Source organism: Alligator mississippiensis, chromosome 13, assembly GCF_030867095.1.
Source record: "Alligator mississippiensis isolate rAllMis1 chromosome 13, rAllMis1, whole genome shotgun sequence".
NCBI lineage: Eukaryota > Metazoa > Chordata > Crocodylia > Alligatoridae > Alligator > Alligator mississippiensis.
The window spans coordinates 30356249-30366023 of record NC_081836.1 but is presented as its reverse complement, the minus strand read 5'-3'; the positions used below and the strand labels follow the sequence as shown (position 1 = coordinate 30366023).

Genomic DNA, 9775 nt, shown 5'->3' with positions numbered 1-9775 from the left:
TCTGAAGATACTTTTAATGCAGGGGGTGGCAACTGTCTTTAGTTTGTGCTAGTGCCTGGAGTCTAGGACCAAATGCCAAGCCCCCTCCCAGCAGCAGGTTATTAGGGAAATTTTTCCATCATGTGCAGCCAAGGGCACTTTATCCTTTCTAATGCTCAGAAGTGGGGCTCTGCAAGAAGTCACCCTGTTCCCTGCTGTGACCAGGCAGCCTACACTTTGCTTCCACTGCTGTTGCTGACACTGGCAAGAGTTTGTGTCTGTCACATGAAACCTCTTCCATTGCCCCCCTCTTCCACCCTGTAGGTGGTTTGGTCCTTTCCATGAGGACAGCTCCACTTGTTCTCAGTTTCTGGGCAAGGAAGTAATGGTATCCTAACTGCCCAGCTGGACCCCTGCCCCTGCTCTTAAGGAGCTTCTTGGTTGAATCCCAGCAGCCAGGCTGTATTTGTGCAGAAACTAGCAATTCTGGAATCTCTCTGGGCACCAATCAGTGGAACTTATATTGCTTGATTCCTGACCTTGGACAGGGGCTCTGGTCTGGCAGAAGGCAGGCATTGCCCTGAAGAAGACTGCAGCAATGGTTTTCTAGCTGGCACCAGAAGCATGTTGCAGCAACAGGACAGTGGCACCATTAACTGGTCCTGGAATTATCATGGGAAGGAGGAATCCTAAAAAAGGGGGCAGGAAGGGAACTTAGGAGAGCAACTAGTCCAGTCCTCTGCCTCAGGCAGGAGCATCCCTGTCTAAGCATCTCCTCCAAAAGGAAAGAGAAGGGGAGAGATTGCTTGTTATATGTGTATGTCAAGACCATTTCAGGCTGAGCATTTAGTCCACCATCATCCTGTGAGGACAGCCAGCCAGCCAAGTGAATAGTATTCTCTGGGCATATAACAATCTATGCTTACCCAGTGTATCCAAAGGGTTTAACAGATCTTCCTAGCCAGCTGATCTCCACACTAAGCATGTGTTTTATTGTAATCACAAGTGTTTCTTGAATTTGGCTCTGAAAACAAAGTATTTATATACAGTACAGATTGTTGGCTTGAGATGCTCAGGATAACTTCAGCATGCTACAGTTGGGTTCTTTCAGAAGTGTTAGTAGATACATGGAGGGCTGGGTGGGAGAAGGTAGTCAGGAAGGCAGAGAGAAGTTGTCAGCAGGAAGGGTGTCCCCATACTCGCACCACTCCTGGAGCTTGACTCTAGCTAGCCTGCAAAGCTCTGGTCATAAGGCATTAATTAGCAGCAATGGGCCGAGTCTCGGAGAGGGAAGGCTGCTGAAACCGGCAAAACTTCCAACCAAAGGGGCTCTTAAATTATCGCCAGCAGTTTGGAGTATGCCTTCCATTGCAGCAGGGGGAGAGGGCCTGGGATTCAGCTTCCACTGCAGTGGCAGAAGGGGCCCTTTTGTTTCCTGTAGGTGATGCTCTCTGTACTGGCCCAAGCGAGTGCTAAAGGGAGCTATGAAAAGCTGGATGGAAAGAGCAAAGGGTACTGCATATTGGATGTGCTTGGCAGCTGTTGTACAAAGATTATGCCCTCAAGGGTGCTCAGGAAAAGGGGAAAGGATCTAGCATAAAATGAAAAAAGGGAAAGCCTTGTTCAGAAGGAAGAGAAGCATGTTCTTCGAAATCCCACATGGTCCCTAGAGGCTGATTTTAAAGGGCCTGTTGGAAAAACCGGAAGCCATTTTCCTGCCCAGAGCAGTCCTTTCACTGACTGGTTTCCCTGTGCTTTGTAAGGCAGATTCAAACGCTTTCAGCAGCTGCTCTCTGCCACTGTGTCACATGGGATACTGGACAAGATGGACCTATGGTTTGACCCAGTGAATGGCAGTTCTTATATTCTTATGATTTGCAAATGGGGAGGAGGGGGGCTAAAAGGGACCTGTTTACTAGTTGTGTGCTCTGCAAGTTCCTAAGTGCTGGGACTGAAGGTTTGTGGCAAGTTGGCCAAGGAGGCAACAGCTGGTATTACCAGCTTGTCATGTGTGGTGGGTTATTTTTCTACCCAAGACAACCTTTTAATTCCCTTTGTACCCTCCAGAGCATGGCGTTGTCTCTGCTCCAGCCTGCACCTCCTTACTCAGAGCTGGGGCTCTCTGCTAATATGGCTGACACTGGGATGTGCGCACACTGCCTTTTCCATGGGCACAGGGGCTGAGATTCAGTCTCCAACAGTGGCCAAATAAGGTTTGCTTTGGAGGAAGCGGTAAAACCCCTGCAATATGCCCTACTCTATCAGTCTGGTGGGGGAGGCAGATTCTCTTTCCCCAGGTTGACCAGCTCATGTCCTGCAGCAAACAGCTCTCATTATACAACTGTCAATCACTGTAGGGCTAGGGACAGACATTCAAAAAGCCTGAGCCTGAATGGCTTTAATTTTTGCAGATTAGTCTAACCTGGCCACACTAAATCAGTTTATAACCCAGACAGACATCCCAGAAATGCGGGGACATGCCTGCATTGGCTCAGGCTAGAAGCGGGGGGTCACTAGAGCAGCCCTCCCTTTGTTTCCACAGGGCAGAGCTGAGGGGGGCCCCAGCAAGATTCCCCCCCGGCTGCCCAGCAGGGAATGTTTATCAACCCTAACTCAGTGTTTATCAACTCATTAAGAAAACAAAGCCTCTCTCCATTAATTAATGGAGCTCTTCTTTTAACAGCTCTTCCAAGGAAGGACATTAAGCTGCCTGTTGATTAGCTCCAAAAAGCCTGTCTGCCTCTGTCCTCTCCCATAGCAAGGACCTTAGCCAGTGTGTGGTCTGCTAGCTAATGCTGAAGTGTTTGTGTAAGGCAGAGGTGATGGAGGAATAATTCCTGCTTAGCAGGGAGAAGCCAGGCAGATGCTCTGTGCCTGCAAGTTTCTGCCAGAGCTGCAGCCAGAGAGCAGAGAGCATGCTGGAATGCTGGGGGTGTCTGGTTTATCTTAAACCACCAAGGGGTCTGGGACAGACATTGAATAAACATTTTGAGCCAAATCAGTTAAGTCTGATTCAACCAGGTTTATCTCAAACTAGTTTATGTGCACTGAACATCTGTTACAGATTTAAACCAGTTTCTGATCACTTAAACCAGTTTATGTGTAATGTCTGTCCCTAGCCCCAGTGGATGTCAGCTATATTCAGTGCTTGATCTTCACCATTATAGAGAGAGAAGGAAGAGCATGTGCTGCAGTGGGGCTGTGTGTAGCCAAGACCCCAGCCAACTCCAGCAGGTCTGGCACTCACAATTAGTGCAAAGTCCAATCTGCAAGAGATTTCTTTGTAGCAAGAAGAAGCCAGCCAAGAAGAGAATCCATTGGGTTCGCAATCCATGTGTCCTAGGGTTTGGTGGTGGTGGGGGGGGGGGGGGCTATGGCTCCATGCCCAAGTTATCAATGCCCACTTTGGTCCGGGGAATCTAATTGGGGAAAAAAACACAAGAGGGAAAGTTTGCATAAATGCTCATGGAACTGGAACTGAATGGCTTTCACGCTGAATAAATTCCCATGCAATGGCATGGACGGCGGACACCGGTTTCATTTCTAGGCCATTGTTCATGCTATAATCCAAATAGAGTATTGCTTGTTTGATTCAAGAAGATAGGATCATGTCAGTCACTTAGGCACAAGGCTGCCTTCCCCACCTCTCCACCTGTGCTGTGAAAAGCCTGAGTCTTTGAAATAAATTCCTCTTAGCACCTGGCAGGCAAAGATGCTGAAACTTACTAGCTCCTGAGCCAGTTGTGGCCTGTGAGCTGCTTTATACCTAAAACCTGCTGTGGAGCACACTCAGGTTCTAGAGGGGACAGAGCTAGCACACACCGTGCAGGCTTCAAGACTACAGCATGGTGCAGCCCTCTGCCTCCAACCTCAGCTGGTCTTGGCCATAGTAGGTAAGACTTCCTCAGACTCAGTAGATTCTGTAGTGTGGATGGCTGCCCAAGTGGCAGGGTGTTTTAGTCCCACTCCCCAGCAGCAGCTTTTCCTCTTGTTCAATGTCTGTGAACTAACATTTGTCAAGTGTTCAACCACTGTGGCTCAAGTCTGCAGCACCTGCAGTCCCCAGTGATCTCCCTGTCACTGAGTAGCCAGCCAGGGGCTGCTTAGTTTATGACATGGGACATTCATCCCAGCATGGCTGTAGGTGGCTGCTTAAGTGTGTGAGATGGGGTAACACCATGAGAGCAGAGGAGGTTGTGCAGAGTCATGCTCTCTGCCATGGCATGGCATGCTGCATGTCACTTGCACCACAACCTGTGCTGAGGCTGAGATGGAGAGGGACACTGCATTACCTTCTTGTGTCTGGGGGAGTCACAGTCACAGCAGCAGCAGCAACAACAACGGATAAGAGCCAGGAGCACCAGCAAGAGCACCGTACCTGCGGCAGAATGAAGTAATTGTGTCAGCTGATAATCTGTCTGCTTGTTGGCCCCTCACTGGGTCGGGCCGTGGCAGGGACTGCACTACCATAAATTCAGCTTGATGTGTGCCTCACAAGTTACCTTCAAGCCATGGCCCCTGGTGCAGCATCAGAAATGTATGCTTGTTGTGGGGGCCCTTTCTGTGGGGGCATGCTGAGTGGGGACAGTGGTTTGCCCACAACTCTGCTGTGAGTTGGGGAGGTGGAGAACGAAGAATCCCCAAGGTGGACAAAAGAGCAAGAGAGCAAGAAAATGTTCAGGAAGGGCTTGGAGGGGAAGGTTCATGGGGATGCACAGGAAGCTTGGGGCAGGAGAGAGGAAGCAACAACTTGGCTTTCACAGCTGGAGAGGGGAGAGCTTCAGCAGCACGACTGGCTAAAGTCAGTGGAAACAAGCCAGGAGCCAGTGGAGGACCGTGGGCCACCCCAGAAACTGCTCCAGAGTGGTAAGGGTGTTGAGGCAGGAATTGCCTGCCGGGTGTGGGGACTTTGTCTGGATCTGTGTGTTTCTGAAGTCTTGACTGGGTCATTTCTTTTTGCTGATGTGTGTGTACACATGCTGTGCTGGGGTGGGTGTATATGCATGTGCATGTGTGCATACACATGCTGCATTGGTGGTTATCACAAGCCCTTGAAGGGTAAAACTGTAACTGTAAAGTGCCCACCAGCCAAAGCCCAGGGAGGGGGTGTCTGAGCTAGGGGTAATGTGAGGGACAGCACAATCTGTCCCTGGGGCAGGCAGTTGGACGGCAGGTCCTAGCTCTGCTGAAGAGTTGCCTGACAGAGGACCTGCACCCGAAAGTGTGCCTAGAGACCCCGAACCGGGGGTCAGTGCCTGGAGGCTGGTCAGTCCCCAGGAACTTCAAATGTATGGGACCCAATGGCCTGTTGCTGTTGTTGTAGCATGGGGCCGAAGCACAGTCAAAGCCAGTATGTGTTACTGGAGAGAGAAAGGAGGTGAGGAGCACTTTTAACTGAGACCATTAAACAAGACAGTCATTGTCTGCAGGGTTCATGGACTCATATGTCTGCTTCACTGACACTGGTCAAGGAAGTTAGTCCTCTGAGGGAATGGTGGGGGACAACCCTTACGAGGAGGCAGCTCCAGCCCTATCTCCAGGCCCTGCTTTGGCTAAATCTCAATGTGGATGCTCTTCTTGGTGAGTCCAGTTCATTCGGATTAATTTACACCACTTCTTGACTGACTTGAGTTAAACCTGAATAAAACAGAATTAGGCAGACTAGGAAGGTCCAAGCATATTTTCATGACTGCTTCAATAAGCTGCTGTAAAGGGACACTGAAACGTTTACACCAATGCAGCTTTTATGTCAGCCAGTTCTGAGAGGTGAGACGCACACGTAGCCGCTTCCCACACACATCCTCCTCCTCAAAGAAATGCCCCCAGAGCAGTCATTTGGGCAGCCCTTGGCAAGCCAGCAGTTTGATGTGGCATTTCTCTCATGTTAATTTGATTCCACACAGCTCAGAGGAGGCCGGGCTTCCCCACACCTCAATCTACTTCACCTCTGCGGTGACCTGTTTCCCATTTCAAGCTTTCATTTGCTGCAACCCTGAGCTTTGTTGTGTTTGCTCGGCTGACTGCTGTTTAGAGTCATTTGACTGCTTATCTGCAGAAAGCACATCCTATTTTCCTGGAGACCTTGATTCATTCCGTGCTCCAAGTTCCCCAGCTCAGTTAATATTTTTCACGGCCTTCTGGTGACCCTGTTTACTATTAGACCATTTTTCCTAGCAGTATTGCTCCAAGAGAACTGGCGCGTGGGGACTTCATGCATTATTAACAGCACCATTGTTTCTTTATGAGTCCTGTCCCATACCACAGCCTCATCCTCTGTACTTGAAGGCCTGCTAAAAACAGCTGTAAGAAGAATAATCACTCACACAGTTTTCCAAGGGAAGAGGAATAAGATGTTTTCTTTCTCTGTGAGAAGTGTGCAGGAAGCCACCCCTCACCTTCTGTTACTGGGCAGTCACACCTCAGGAGTTGGCCTCTGCCTCCCAGGGCCTGTGCCCCTGCACCGCGGTGCGGGAGTGCAGCAGCTGGATGTGTGAGTCCCAAGTATCCACCAGCATGTTGAGAACAGCCAATTTAGCCCCACACTTACCAATGAAGATGAAGAAAATGGCAAAAGCAGCAATGTCCCAGTCAGACTGGAATGGGTTTTTGCTTGCCAGCTTGCTCAGAGCATCATTGATCTGGTTTTCCAATTCATCTCCAAAGCTTTGGCCTCCAGACCCCATTTTGTTTTATCCTTTTCAGGGTTTTCCCAGATGTCCAATCTACAGAGAGAAGGGAGGGAGGCTTGGTGTTGGTACTTGGCTCCATTAGGCAGCCTGCCCTGACCATGAAGAGACTCCCACTGTCTTCCTCTCTGGGGCACCAGACAGCTACCCCTGCTGGGGTCGTTTCCCTGCTTCAGAAGCAGCACCCTTCTAAGGCACTGCCTCCAACTAGTGCTACGCATTGTGATCTGCATCTGTCATTGCAGCTCCAGAAGCTTCCACTCTAAAGGGGTGTCTGAGAAGGGTCTAAAATGGATTAACCAGCCCTCACAATAATATCATGGGGACACAAAGAGTTCATAAGCAGCAGACTAGAGCAGGAATTCTGTTTCTACCTGTTTTCTTTGCAAAACCGAATGCTGTTGGGAGGAGTTGCCATGTTGATTCATTGGAGAAGAGTGGGCTCCGTGGAGCTCCCAGCCCCCTCAGTCCACAGGAGCGAAGTGCAGCACAAGCACAGGGGGGACGTACCGGCTGTGCTTTCCGTGGTGCTCAGTGTCACTCCGTGGGAAAACCCGGCCATTATTTGAACTTCCCTGCCTCATTTCTCTTCCCCTCTCCATCCTCTTTCTCTCCCCTTTCCCTGTCCTTGTGCCACTTCCTTTTTTTGTCTCCCTCTCCACATTTCCTCCTTTGCTGCAAAACCCAGTTCCCCTCACTGGTTAAGTCTGCCAGCTGCTAAGATGATTATCCATGAAGTAGGAGAGGTGGACATGATGTGCCCTCTTTAGACTTCAGAGTGAACATTATGTTTGATGTGTGAAGGTGGCACACTTTTCTGAGATGTAGTTTCAGGTTGTCGGCTCCCTGAGGAAGACTGCCGGGCATTGCTTATACTCATGTCTGGAAGGCTTGCTTTGCAATCATGAGGACTGTTCCCTACAGGCCTGGTATACACACCACAGAGACTGTGGTGGGGGTGTTGGTATCACTGCCCTGGGCATTTCAGGTGGGAATGGGTGCTGAGAGGTGCCAAAAACATACCCAGAGCAAACCACCCCATGCCCTACATGCATGACTAATACTCCAGCTGTAAGCCCCTTCTGTCCTAGGCACTAACATCCACTTCCAGTTGTAAGTGTAGCCTCCTATTGCTAAGGCAGAGCCCACACACTCCCCGCCAGAAGAGGCTGTAGTGCAGCAGGTGGAGAAGTGACTAGAAGATATCACTGAGGCAGTGGGAGAGGCTGGACAGTCCCTCCCTGTACAGGACCAGGCTTCACTGCCATGAAGAGGAGCCTCAGCTCTCATTTGCAATTGCATTTCTAGCCCTTTTTTTCTTTAGTAGGCTCCTTGAAAATGTCACCAGCTGTGACGGCAGAAAGGAAACGGCAGCCAACTGCTTCCACAATGAGCTGCAGAGTGGAAAGGGACAAGAGACTCTTAACTCTCCCCCCACATACACCCGCACTGGGGGAAGCTCACAAAACTGTTTCCCTGGCCCTTCTCCCAAGCCCCAGCCTTGTCCTAGGCCAGGGAGAGATTAAGATGTGCAGGAATGGCTTAAAGCATAGAAGCAGGAAGGGATAGACTTCAGCTGCCCTGTACGTCAGCATTTCGGCCCTCTTGGAGGCTGGGCCAAGGTACACTGTGGGAGGTACTGAGCAGCAGGTTGTTTGCAGTACTGCTATGACTGTAAGGGCCCCTCCACCGCCTTGGTCTGCAGCCGGCATCCCTGGGAGTGCCTATAGCAGCAGTTCCCATACTGACAGATTGCATACCACCACTTTAAAATGATACAACCTTAAGTACCACCAGCAAATTTTTGTCATATAAAGTATTTATAATAAATCTATTAACATGTAACACTGACAGGTTGTCTGTGTACCACTGGTGGTACATGTATCACAGATTGGGAACTGCTGGCCTAAAGGATGAATCAGGGAGCTCTCTTTATTGATGGCTGCCCCAACACCCCACGAGTAGCACAAAAGCTGGGCCCAAGCTGAGTCCTGCAGCCTCCCTCTCTCCCAGTTGCATTTCCTGCTCAGTTCCAGCCTGGCTCCTCCCTGTCTTCTGCTCAAGGGAGACCTGCTTACACAGGACTGCCCCCTCCTCACCCCCCCCCCCAGCCCTGCCCATCTCCACAAGAGGGGACCTACTTCCCACCTAGCTCCCTCCCTGGCCCTCCTCAGCTTCCCAGCCCCTTGGCACAACCCCAGCACTGTGACTTCCCATGCCTGTCTCCCTTACAGACCTGCAGCCCACAGCCGCACACAGACCAGTGCTGCCTGTGAAACCAGGGACAGGGAATCTGGCTCCTAGGCAGTACAGAGCTTGGCATATGAAGAAGTAACTTCAGCTCCTGGGTTTGCTTGTGAGGCAGACACAGCCAGCACCCAGCTTGTGGCTGGCACAGATGCAAAGGGGAAAGGGACACCTGGGGACAGGGCAGCTTCTGTGAGAAAGTATTACCTCAGGGCTTTTGTTGAATGTGCTTCTCCTCCGGCCAGCCCCTCTCTGTGGAATGATCTCTGTTCCCTGGGCTTCACTTCCTGGTTCCTTATTGTGCCAGTTGCAAAGGGATGTTGGTGTGCATCTACCTGAGTTCCAGGAGAGAGACACACCCCTGCCTCCTCCCCCAGCCCTTTCAAGAAGGAAGTGGTTGTAGGGAAGAGGCAGGCTGTTCTGCTTAGTCCTTGCAAGGTTCACCTACAAAAGGTGCCATTGACAGGGTTGTCTTGGTGATTTTTTGCCTTATGACTGGGTGTTCCCTGGCTTTCTAGGCATTGGATGCACCAGCACACATATGAGAAAAGTGCCCTGTGGTTCATTCCACACAGGAGGTTCTACTGTATCGAACAGGACTAGGACTGGTGCTTGCAGTTCCCCATCCTCAGTAGATGTTCAGCCAAAACTGAAGTTCTTGTCCCAGGGTTGTGTTCCAAAGTTACAGGCAATGTTTGCAGGATGCAAATGACTGCTGTTGGACACAAGGGGTGTCGACAGACTTGCAATTACCTGCTGTAACTCATGGCACTTCACAGAAAGTGCCATGAGTTACAGCAACTCCCCCCGAAGCAGATGTTCACTGTTTGTTCAGAATGCAGGGAAGGGGGACAGGATGGAAC

General features: G+C 50.5%; 2 long non-coding RNA genes across 2 annotated transcripts in view; one reads left to right on the top strand and one right to left on the bottom strand.

Annotated features, from left to right (window-relative positions):
* Positions 1-950: 950 nt before the first annotated feature.
* Positions 951-9262, bottom strand: LOC102569769 (uncharacterized). Its single transcript, XR_001372269.3, has 4 exons — positions 9120-9262; positions 6527-6701; positions 4272-4357; positions 951-3398 (listed from the first exon to the last, which is right to left on the bottom strand). It is a non-coding gene; the product is annotated as an uncharacterized LOC102569769 (long non-coding RNA).
* LOC109284503 (uncharacterized) overlaps positions 4706-9775 on the top strand; it is a 42523-nt gene continuing 37453 nt past the window's right edge. The window contains exons 1-2 of the long non-coding RNA XR_009456432.1: positions 4706-4845; positions 5409-5559. This is a non-coding gene — a long non-coding RNA (uncharacterized LOC109284503). The remainder of the gene's footprint in view (positions 4846-5408; positions 5560-9775) is intronic.